Source organism: Muscardinus avellanarius (genome assembly GCF_963383645.1).
Source record: "Muscardinus avellanarius genome assembly, chromosome: 2".
In the NCBI taxonomy this organism is placed as follows: Eukaryota; Metazoa; Chordata; class Mammalia; order Rodentia; family Gliridae; genus Muscardinus; species Muscardinus avellanarius.
The window spans coordinates 177,702,731-177,715,368 of record NC_137787.1 but is presented as its reverse complement, the minus strand read 5'-3'; positions in this window follow the sequence as shown (position 1 = coordinate 177,715,368).

Sequence of the window (12,638 nt, the reverse complement as noted above, 5' to 3'; positions counted from 1 at the left end):
TTATAATGCATAACTAGCACACTGTGTCACATGTCTTTAATAATGAAGTAAAGGAAGTCTATTGCATCTGACAGTCAGAACTCATCGTTGACTTGGTAAGTTTATTTAATGCTAGATTTCAAAAAGTAGGTAAAGACCTAACTGGAGTTGGTTCAAGAGAGTAGAAGATAGGACCTGAAAGAAGTTAGTGTCAGTAGGGCAATTTTTCTTCCCGATGGAAGAAATAAGGGGCTGAGAGCTGAAGGCTCATAGAAAAAAATCAATAGATCGGAGAAAAAGATAACACTGAAATGAAAGATGGAAGAACTTATAAAGTAATTATTTTAAGAATTTGACACTGTATGCTTATTATGCATAATAAGAAATTATGTAGAGATCAGCTTTGGCTTTTATATTGCCAAGGAATGCTTAGTAGCAGTAGAGAAAGAAAAGTATATGAACAGAGATACAGGTTGATAGATGTGGTTGATAAAAAAGATTCAGGTTGATAAAAATATCCAGGTTGATAAAATGATTATGCTGAAGAGTTTTTTACTTTTTCAGTCATCACAGTGAAATCTAAATCAAAGCCATTAACATTTAGAAGTAGTGATAGGGCAATTAAAATAAAAATATATGAAAGCAATACGTACAGCAGTCAGAGAAGAGTGAAGACTTCTAGAAGTTTGAGTACTAAAATTATTCTTGCCCATTTTATCAGAAAGGTAGAACAATATAAGATCTGCTAAATGAAGGTATTAACCAGGAAAAAATAAAAATCAAACTCAGATAAGACAAAGTAAATCTTAGATGCATTTCAGTATATTTGTTGTAGGCCACTTTAGGCTGGACAAGAAATGGCCCAAGAGGAAAGTTAAAAAACAAAAAATTATGTGAAACTACTGAATATTTAATGCTATCCAATTTTTAATAGGTGAGATAATTAAAAGTAGAAAAAAATGATAGAGCAGGGCGTGGTGGCGCACGCTTGTAATCCCTGCTCTTAGGAGACTGAGACAGGAAGGATCGTGCAGGTTCGAAGCCAGCCTCAGCTGGCTTAAGAGACCCTGTCTCCAAATAAAATATAAAATAGGTCTGGGAGTGTAGCCCAGAGGTAGAGGGCCCCTGGGTTCCATCCCCAGTACCACCAAAAAAAAAAAAAAATAGATAACCAGAAAATGAGAAAATACATTAACAAAGTTTATCCAATATAGTTAGATTATTGAAGAAAAGGAATAAAATCAGTATTGATTTAAAAAATCAGTATTGATTTTATTTTATTTATTTATTTATTTTGGTGACACTGGGGTTTCTGGTAGCCCTTCTACCTCTGGGGTACACTTCCAGACCTATTATATACCTTTTTATTTTTGGAAGCAGGGTCTCCTAAGCCAGTGCAGCGGGGCTTCAAACCTGCGGGATCCTCCTGTCTCCGCCTCCCAAGTGCGGGGATTACAAGCACGAGCCACCATGCCTGGCTAGTATTGATTTTATTAAAATCAGTATTGATTTTTATTATTTTGTTTGATTTGCTTCATATTATTAAAGAGTTAAAAATAAACAGCAATGATTTTAGTTAATAATTATGTAAATTTTAAAAAGTTAAAGAATAGCTTATGTTATTAAACATCAATAAAATGTAAATGAACTTATAGTAATATGATATATATATATATATATATATATTCTGTGCAGACTGTTCATATGATTGAAGGAAATTCAGGCTTATCTGTCATTTATTAAACATTTTTCAATCTAAACTCTACATTCATAAAAATGATCTCTTGTTATTCTATTAGAGAAACCTGGTGTGTTTATTTTCAATGTATTCATAATTTAAATATAGAAGAACGGTCTATTTACCGATCTCTTAAAAAAAGACATACATAATGTGAACTTAGGTAATCATGTAAATCCTCTAGCTTGAGACAAAATCTTTAGGATGATTCTGACATATATTTTTGTGAAACCACACAGATACCTCAAACAGATCAACCTTAATACTTTTAAAATTAAATTCATTATTTCATGTTTATCTTCCTATATTCCACATATTCTTCATAATCATAGAAGCATTTAATCCAAAAGTTGTATAAAATATTGAAAAAATAATAGAACTGGGGTTATTTTAGATGTATCCTGTCACAGACTGAAAAACTCACGGAATAAAAAAATTTAAATTCACAATCCGAGTAGGATAGACTGACATGGCACTTTTTGTAATTAATATAGCTGAAGAGATTTTCTTCTAACTATGTCAATAGAACTATGTACCAAGGAAAAAGCAAGTCAATTATATCAATGGAAATATACTGAGCTATATATCCTAGCAGGCTTTTAGGAAGAAATGAAGTGAAAGATTATAACAGAAGGTAGGGCAGCAGCATTGTATAGAATGAGGTGAGGGATATGGACACTTTAAGGTAAAGGAATATTGAAAGAAGAGTATATGATCATTGTTCTTGCCATAGCGTCACTTGTCAATAAAAAAAATCTTAATTATATAAAAAGAACATAACATTTATGGTGGTAAATTCCATTGAAAAAGAATGTGAAATTCTTCTTTCCATAATGCAGCAAGCGTTGACTTACTGCCTTAAGGGAATAAGGCCTTTACCAACTATAGAATTTTAAATGGTGAGTTGCCTACATACAGATAATCACTGGTAGGAGATTAGTGAATTTGTTTGAGAACCTCTTCCAGTTCAGTAAACTGTATCTTATTTGCTTCATGTATGGTTCATTTCTTTTTTTCAAACATCATATATTATTAATTTAATAGAACAAATATTATTTTTGAAGTAGATCTTTCATTCCATATCACAATGAACCAGATGTTACAAGTTGACATTGTCAGAACTTGATCTACATTTGGCAGTTAATGCCATTTTATTTTATTTTATTTCCTTTGGCAGAACATGGGCCAGTTAAGTCTCAAGAACTCTCTTTTTCTTACAAAGGTCTAAATAAATTTATGATGGTGCTCACAAGCTCTAAGGATTTTTTTTTATTTTTATAAACATATCCTTTCTATTTATTTATTTTCTTAGATACTGTGGATTGGACCCAGGGACATTACACCTTTGAGCTATATGCACAGCCCTATTTTTTATCCTGTATTTTAAAGTAGGAGCCTAGCATGGTGGCACACAATTGTAATCCCAGCATTTGGGAGTCTGAGACAAGAGGATATCTGTGCGAGGACAGCCTCAGCTACTACTTAGTAAGAAAACATATAAAAAATGTAACAAAAATAAAAAGTAGAAAATATATAAAATATTAATAATCATGTTTTTTCTAAAACTCAGATTGATAAAAAAAACAATTGAAAAAATAAACTGTAAGAAAACATCAAAATGTACAGAGCACAACTAAACAGTGCATAGAAAAAATGTCCAGTTTTAAAACTCATTTAAATAATGAAAAATTATAAAGTAAATTACCTAATCATACAAACTAGAATGCTAAAAAAGAGAACAAAATACATTCAAAGTTCACAGAAATAGTAAAGGTTAAGATGGTACAATTAAGCTGGGTGTGGTGGCACATACTTGTAATCCCAGTCATTTGGAGTCTGAGACTTGAGGATCTCAGTTCCTCAGCTACTTAGCTAGGCCCTTTGCAACTCAGTGAGACCCTATTTAAAAAAATAAAGAATAAAAAATAGCTCTGGGGGCGTCAGAGGTAGAATGCTCCTGGGTTCTATCCCCAGTATTAATATATATTGTTATATTATATATTAATACTGGGGATAGAACTAATATATATATATATATATATATATATATATATATATATATATATATAATGTGAATGACAGGTCTCACTAAGTTGCAGAGATCCTAATAGATGAGACTAGACACCAACCTGTGATCTTCCTGTTTCAGCCTCTCCAGTAATGAAATTACAAGCATCACACTATTCCTTTATTGAAAGCCAGAATAGCAAACATGGTTAAGAGTTCAAACTCTAAAACACAAATTTCTTCTAAATCAGACTTAAATCTGAAACTAATTTGTGTGCTATATAAAAGCTGTCAAATGGTCTCATTTAAAATGGGAATATGTCATAACTTATTGCATAGGGTTGCTAATATTAAATGTTAGCAAATGTCTACACAGAAGAACTCTATAGGTACTTTCCATTGAAAAAATGATTATTATGTGATTATTACAAGTACATTCTTGAAAGCAAAATTTGAAGTAATATATTCCTTTTGTTAATGAAATATATTTTTTGAGCAGGTTATGGTTCACAGTGCAACTGAGTGCAAAATACAGATTCTAATGAATATTTTATAGTAACCAATAACTTGAATTCTGTAAATAATTATGTGACAGTGTACATTTTTCAAAGTTGTGCTGACAGTCTACTTATTTCACATTTGATTTAATGTATTTCAGATAATTTCAGTTTTGGGGATTCTACCTTCTTTATTTTATCTATGTCCTTCAATTGTAAATGATATTACTACAAAGTCAGCACTCCCTCTACAGCTTAGTCACATCATTTCTTAAATATTTCAGAACATTCAGACATTAAAGACCTTTTTTTTCTTCAATATTCAGAAAGGTAGAAACCTGACCAGCAAATGCAAAACTTCTCTTTAAAATAATTTTTATAACAGTGCAGGAGGAAATTTTCTGTATTATATATTCATTTGATTTTTAATATTAACACTATGAAAACTATATAAATCTGACTATAATAATAATATTGACTAGAAATACTTCTTTCATTTTTCAAGGGAATAACAGGCTTATTATTGGCTTTGCCATATGAACATTGAATTAATTTTTGAATAATATATAAAGAAAAAATAAGGACCTGAATTCCGTTCCACTGCCATCTGGTTTGAGAGGATAAATGTCACAAGCAATTGGCATACTCTTGCTTAAGATAAATCTCTACCCTTTTTGTAAATTCTAAACCATGTTGTCTTCATAAACACAGAGGGAAGAATGATCTTCAAAATATATTTTTAGAACAGAGAATGCCAGGATAAATAAATCACCAATGTTAGATCAAATGACATTGTCTGTATTCCCAAGAAAGAGTAATAGTTGAAGTTCTGTTCTCACTAAGTAAAGGGAAATATTTAAATATTCAGTGTTAATAATCATTTTTCTAGAAGGGAGAATCAAATTTATGATAAAGAAAAATTTATATAAGGATTTTTTATTATTTTATAGTTCTAATATTTCTTTTACTATAGATTTGGAGCATTTTGTATTACAAATCAGCATATGTCATTAACTTAGTTATATTTTTATGAATTTTATCCAAGCAGTTATATATGTGATTCTGTGATATGTAACTTTGAACATGTATATATAATAAGCATTTTAAATTACTAAAATACCTGGAAAAGTCAGTTATGAATTTTGCATGGAGAAAGAAAAGACCCAAAATAGCCAAAGCAATTCTCAGCAACAAGAACCAGGCAGGAGGCATCACAATCCTGGACTTCAAATTATACTATAGAGAAATAGTAGTAAAAACAGCATGGTATTGGCACAACAATAGGCAGACTTACCAGTGGAACAGAATAAAAGATATAGAAACAAACCCACACGTCTATAGTAAATTGATCTTTGACAAAGGGGCCAAACTCATATGCTGGAGAAAAGACAGCCTTTTCAACAAATGGTGCTGGGAGAACTGGCTATCCACTTGTAGAAAGTTGGATCTGAATCCTTACTTCTCACCATGCACAGGAATCAACTCGAGATGGATCAAAGACTTAGAAATTAGACCAGAGACTGTGAAGTTATTAGAGAAAGGCATAGGATCAACACTCCAACATATAGGCACAGGCAGTAACTTTTTCAAAAAGACTTCCAAAGCACAGGAAATTAAAGCAAGAATTAATAAATGGGATCACATCAAACTAAAAAGTTTCTTCTCATCAAAGGAAACCATCAAGAGCCAAAAGAGGAAGCTACAGATTGGGAGAAGATCTTTACCAGCCACCACTCTGATAGGGGGATAAAAATATCCAGAATATACAAAGAGCCCAAAAGACTCTACACTAGCAAAACAAACAACCTAATCAAGAAATGGGCAACTGAACTGAATAGACACTTCACAAAAAGAAGAGATACAAATGGCCAATAGATACATGAAAAGATGTTCAACATCACTAGCCATTAAGGAAATGCAAATCAAAAATACGCTGAGATTCCATCTAACCCCAATCAGAGTGGCAAACATAAAGAAATCAAACAACAATTGCTGGTGAGGATGTGGGGAAAGAGGAACTCTTTTACACTGTTGGTGGGAGTGCATAGCTGTTCAGCCACTATGGAGATCAGTGTGGAGATTCCTTAGAAAACTGGGAATGGATCCACCATTTGATCCGGCTAAAGCACTCCTGGGTATCTTTCCAAAGGGATTGAAATCAGAGAACTGCATTAACATATGCATCCCCATGTTCATAGCAGCACAGTTTGTAATAGCCAAAATATGGAACCAACCTAGATCTCCATCAATAGATGAACGGATTGCAAAAGTATGGGAAATACACACAATGGAATTCTATTCAGCTATAAAGAAAAATAAAATAATAGCATTTGTTAGAAGATGGAAGGAACTGGAGAACATTATGTTAAGTGAGATTAGTCAAGCACAGAAAGAGAAGGGACATATATTTTCTCTAATATGTCTAAGCTAGGGAGCAGTGGTATTACCAGAGAGACTCCAGATGATGGAGGGAAATCTCAGCAAAGCTTTAATGGAAGAATAGGGGTTGGGGTTGTAGCTTGAAGGTACAATACCCTTGGGTTACATTTCCAGTACAGCAAATAATAATAGTAATAATAATAATAATAATAATAATAATAATAATAATAATGTAAATAATAAAACTAAGAAACATGTGTAATTATATGTATTTATAAAAGAATATGTTGTTGGCTATGGTCTTATTGGAGATTGCTTTTATGATGTTGAGGTATATAAAATAAATATATATGTAGATATATTCTAAATATATGTTAATTAATTAATTAATGTTTATTGTCTTTTCTTTTGGTGGTACTGGGGTTCCTGGAAACCCTTCTACCTCCGGGTTACACTCCCAGACCTAATTTATATTTTTATTTGGAAACAGGGTGTCTTAAGCCAGTGAGGCTGGCTTCGAACCTGCATGATACTCCTGTCTCTACCTCCCAAGCACAGGGATTACAAGCATGTGCCACTATGCCCAGCTTGTAAATATATTCTATAAAAGCATAAATTCTCAGAGTATTATAGTTATAAAAATGCTATTTTTATCATTGGAAGGCATATTTTGCATTCTGTTTTCATAGGCCTCTCTCATTATGTCTAGTCTATTAAAATCTCACTATTACACTACACAATAGAATCTACATAAAGTATTTTTCTGATATTTTAATGAAAAAATGGCCACAGAGTGAAATGTGGCACAACATAAGTTCAGATTGGTGGAAATTACACTCAATCTGCAGTGTGCAATGTCATCAAAGAAGAAAAAGAATTGAAGCCATTTTTTTATTGTTTGTTTATTGACAAAAATATACCTGTCAGACATAATGCTTTCCACAATGAACACTTTGGTTCCAAGTAGTTTAAACCTATATTAATAATAAACAAAAGTACTTAATTTTGACAAGATAAAAATATAGAAAAGATGACAGTTAAAGAAGTAAGAAAGAAGATACACAGTTTTGCTTATAGTATTGATTGAACATAAAATTCCTAAGGACTCATTGATATTTTCAATATTTTTTGAGGACTTTATGCTTTTTTCTCATAAGATATCCTCACATTACGTTGATACTTTGAATAGCTTTCTGAGTATTTTACACATTTTTCTCATGATACATAACATTGATATTTTTCTCATGATATATCACATTGATATTTTAGTTTTCTGAACATTTTATACTTTTTCTCCTATGATGTCCTCAAGTAGCCATGATTTCTTCCTAATTCAGCCTTATTGTCAGCATCCTCATATTTTTGATTTATTCATTTACCCTATGATTACACAAAGGAAAGAGAATACATTTTAGAATCTCAGTAATATTTCAAATTGACTTCTCAAATATTATAGTCTCATTTGTAAGAACTGGTAGAAAATGGTAACACCAAATAAAGAACTACAGTTTTCTTGCTAATTCTTCACTTGAAAATAAGAGTCACATTTTTCACCTGCACATTTAATCGATATTTTTATTTATTTAATGGAAAGAGGATTGGAATTTGGAATGGATTCATATGCAGAAATTTCTTCTCATCCATTCTTCAGTGAAAAGTTTTCAACTTGTTCACAGTGTAGGTTCGTGATATGGATATCAATGATAATGACTCTACCTTTCTGACAACAGGTGATGTAAGAGAAATAAGCATGTGACCTAAGCTAAGCCTATCTGATTGTGCTATCTCCCAACTTGAAAACTGAGTGGATGAATAGTCATTAAATAACTGTATGTGACTGAAATTCTATTGGCTTTTAGAAAATTGACCTCTCCCTCCAAAGAAAATTTTTATTCCTTCTGCAGATTGGTTCCAAGTCTCAGCGGACAGAAAATTTTGCTGATGTTAAGTCCCACTTATAAATTAAACATACAATGGATGTGCATCTTCCTGTAAACTATAGATTATTTATAATAAGATACAAGTAAGTTTTATGCAAATAATTGTTATATGGTAATGTTTAGGGAATCATGACAATAAATACAAGTTCACATATATTCATTACAGATGGAAAAATAATTCTTTCAATATTTTCTGCCAGTGGTTGAATGAAACTGTGGTTGCAGAACCTGCTGATAATGAAGATCTAAATGTAATGAGTCACAATTTCAGAACATCCTTAATGGATAAACTAAATACAAGGAAATGGAAAAGAAAAAAAAATTGAGGACATTTTTAACACCTGAGCCAAGGCAAGTTAAAAATAGTAATTCCATTCCAGCATGCGTATTGTTCACACACACACACACACACACACACACACACACACACACACACACAGTATTTATCCCCCATTTCTTTTTCATAAGTGTCCTAAAAACTGAGTCAAGAAAACCATCGAGGTGAGAAATGCATTCTGAAAACCAGATGGACAATTGAAAGGGCCAAACAGTTGATTTTGATTCCTGATGACATCATATATATTTTTATTAATCTAAAACAAAAAGAATTACATATTTTGAACTGCTGATAATTCTGCAGTATCCGTTTTTATTTTTATATTCCTTGTTTGTGGTACCCAGGATGGAATCCAGAGGCATTCTACCTCTGAGTGACACTCCAAGACCTATTTTTTTATTCTTTATTTTGAAACAGGGTCTCACTGAATTGCAAAAGGCCTCACTAAATAGCTGAACCGTGATCCTCCAGTCTCAGCCTCCCAAATGCTGGGATTACAAGCATGGGCCACCACGCCCAGCTCTTTATATATTCTTGATTGTAAATAGAAGGTATCTTTGGTGTATTTTTAAATCATTATTTTGGAATTACTGAGAGTGATCGATATTCTACAGAATAAAAATGTGTTTTTTTTCAATATCTACTTCATTTCTTTTTTCTTTTTTCTTTTATTTTGATGTGACTCATATTGAAAATGGTATACATTCAGACTGTGCTTGGTGCCCTCTCCCACCCCACACTTCCCCTTCCTCCCCCAGCGATGAGCATACAGGTGAACCATGCTACATTCATACTTTTACACATATTTGAATGTGTGCTTAAAAATGTGAATGCACTGATAAAAATATTGAAATCCTCTTAGTGTCTGGGGCCAGTAGTCCTTCAGCTCATAGACTGTAAATGTAGCGCTTGGGTTTGCGTTCCTTCACGTAAATGGCGGACATATTCTTGATGTTTTACTTATGCAATCTATAATATGATAAAATATTTCATCATTGGAATTGCATAATTAGAAAATAAGAAAATTACACTAAAATTTAAACGATGAAGTACTATGTTACTTGCTTTATGAGTCAGTTTTCTTTTTCTAGGTTTTTTCCCCTCTACTTAGAGGGTTTGTTTACTCAGTAAAATTATTCATACTGTATATCCTTTATTCCCAGATGACTGAATCACTAGATACACTGAAGAAGTTCATGTGATATAATCCTGAAATAATCAAATGTAAAATGGTATTATTAGAAAGTACTTTGAGCTTAGAAAATACTAAAAACTTTAATATACATTTATTACAGAAAATGAACATATTTTCCTAAGTGTAAATGAAAAGGCAGAGAGGGCTAGTCCAAAGGTAAGAATTTTTTTTTTAATTTTGACCAAAATTTTATCATTGTATACACACACACACACACACACACACACACACACACACACACACACGGATATACCTAATATTAGGTATATCTTGCCTCCTCCAAGGTTATTATTGCTGAGATTTGCTTTGGCTATTTTGGGTCCTTTCTTTCTCCATATAAAATGTATGACTAATTTTTCTAGATCTGTGTGGAATGACATTAATATTTTGATAGGGGATCACTCTGTAGAATGGTCATTTTTATAATATTTATTATGCCTATCCAAGAGCAAGGAAGATATTTCCATCTTCTGAGATTTTCAATTCTTTTTTCTCTAGTGTTTTATAATTTTCATTTTAGAGGTCTTTTACCTCCTTGGTTATGTTTATTTCTAGGTATTTTATTGATTTTTGTAGTTATTGTTGATGGATTTTTTATGGATTTTATTTTCAGTGGATTTATGGTTGGCATATAAAAAAGCCATTTATCTTTCAGTTTTATTTTGTCCTATTTTGTTGAATTTGTTAATCAGATCTGATAGTCTTTTTGGTTGAGTTCTTTTGGTCCTCTAATGTAGGATCATGTCATCTGTACATAGAGATCATTTTAATTATTTTCCTATTTGAATTCCATTGATATCCTTCACTTGTTCTATTGTTCTAGCAGGAGTTTTGAGAACTATATTGAAAAGGAGTGATAATAGTTGACATTCTTGTCTTTATTTTAAAGAGATTTACACAGTTTTTTTTCCATTCAATATAATGTTGGCTTTAGGTTTATTATATATTACTATAATGATATTTAGGCAAGTATTTTTTCCCATTTTCTGCAGTGTTTTTTAATGTGCATTGGTGTTGGATTTTGTCAAGTGCTTTTTCAGATCTAATGCAATGATCATGTAATTTTTGCCTTTAGTTCTATTTATGTGATGAATAGTATGTATTCATTGCATATGTTGAGCAAAACTTGCATTCCTAGAATGAAATCAGTTTTGTTATGGTGTACAATTTTCCTGATGTTGTTTTGAATGTGCATGTCTAGTGTGTTGTTTAGAATTTTGTACCTATGTTCATCAATGATATTGGTCTATATTTTCTTTTATTGAAAGATCGTTATTTTGTTTTGCTATTAAGGTGATACTGAACTCATAGAAGGAGTATGGAAAGATTCCATCTCTTTTGGTTTCAGGGAATAAATTTTGAAGAATTGGGTTTAATTCTTCTGTAAAGGTTTTGTAAAATTCAGCTGGGACTCTCTATGAACCTGAGATTTATTTTGATGGAAGTTTTTTTTTATGTTCCTTCTGTCTCTTTGCTTCTTACTTATTGATTTAAATATTCTATATCTTCTTTTTTCATATGTATATACATGTTCATAGCAGCACAATTCACAGTAGCCAAATTATGGAAACAACCTAGATGTCCATCAACAGATGAATGGATTACAAAATTATAATATATTCACACAATGGAATTCTACTCAACAATAAAGGACAAGTTTATTTCATTTCCAGGGAAAACATAAGAACTTGGAGAAAAGTGAGATTAGCCAGTCAAAGAAAGTGAAGATTCATATGTTTTCTCTGATATGTGGAAGCATGAATATCTTTGGGATACCACAGGGACTCCAGATAATGAAGAAGAAACCTCACTGGGGCCAGGGATGTGGTCAAGGAGAAGAGAAGAGAGATTGAGGATCAATGGAGGAAATACAAACATTTGCTTTTTGTACATTTGTAAGAATAACAATATCAATCTCAGTGCCCTGTTTGGGGAGAAGGGGAATTCTGAGAGAGCTGGGTAAAGCCACAACTATCAACATGATTTGTACTATGTGAGACTATAATACACCAATTAAAGTATATAAACATAATGTAGGTAAGAGGTAGCATCTATGTCTAATTTTTTTAGGTTCAAATATGATAAACTTAGTAGTCAATTTATCTTTAAAGTTTTAATTTTTTGGTTTATATAATATGGATCACAATATAATCTACCTCATAAAACATAATAAGTTCAAATAGAATTATTTATAAAAAGCATTTAACAAATGTCATATTGAAGTTCTCAACTGTACATTTGGAACAAATCTGACTTCCCCTTTATACTTGCTATTATCATGTTGTTTTATAGTTTTGAGAACATCTGCCAGAAGACCATGGAGCTCAGCAACAGAGTAGATAATGTCTTTTTGTCAATACTACAATTCCATAATGATTTATTGAGTAACTGATATGAGTCAAAACCAACCACTCTGAATAACTGAATTTTTTTAAATGAGTAATACATTAATGACTTGCAAATAGCTCAGTTGGCTAAGGAATACAGTTAAAATAAGAAAACAATAACAGGAGTATTATACAATATATTTTAGTAGGAGATGCTATAATGCCTTTGTATATGTCTT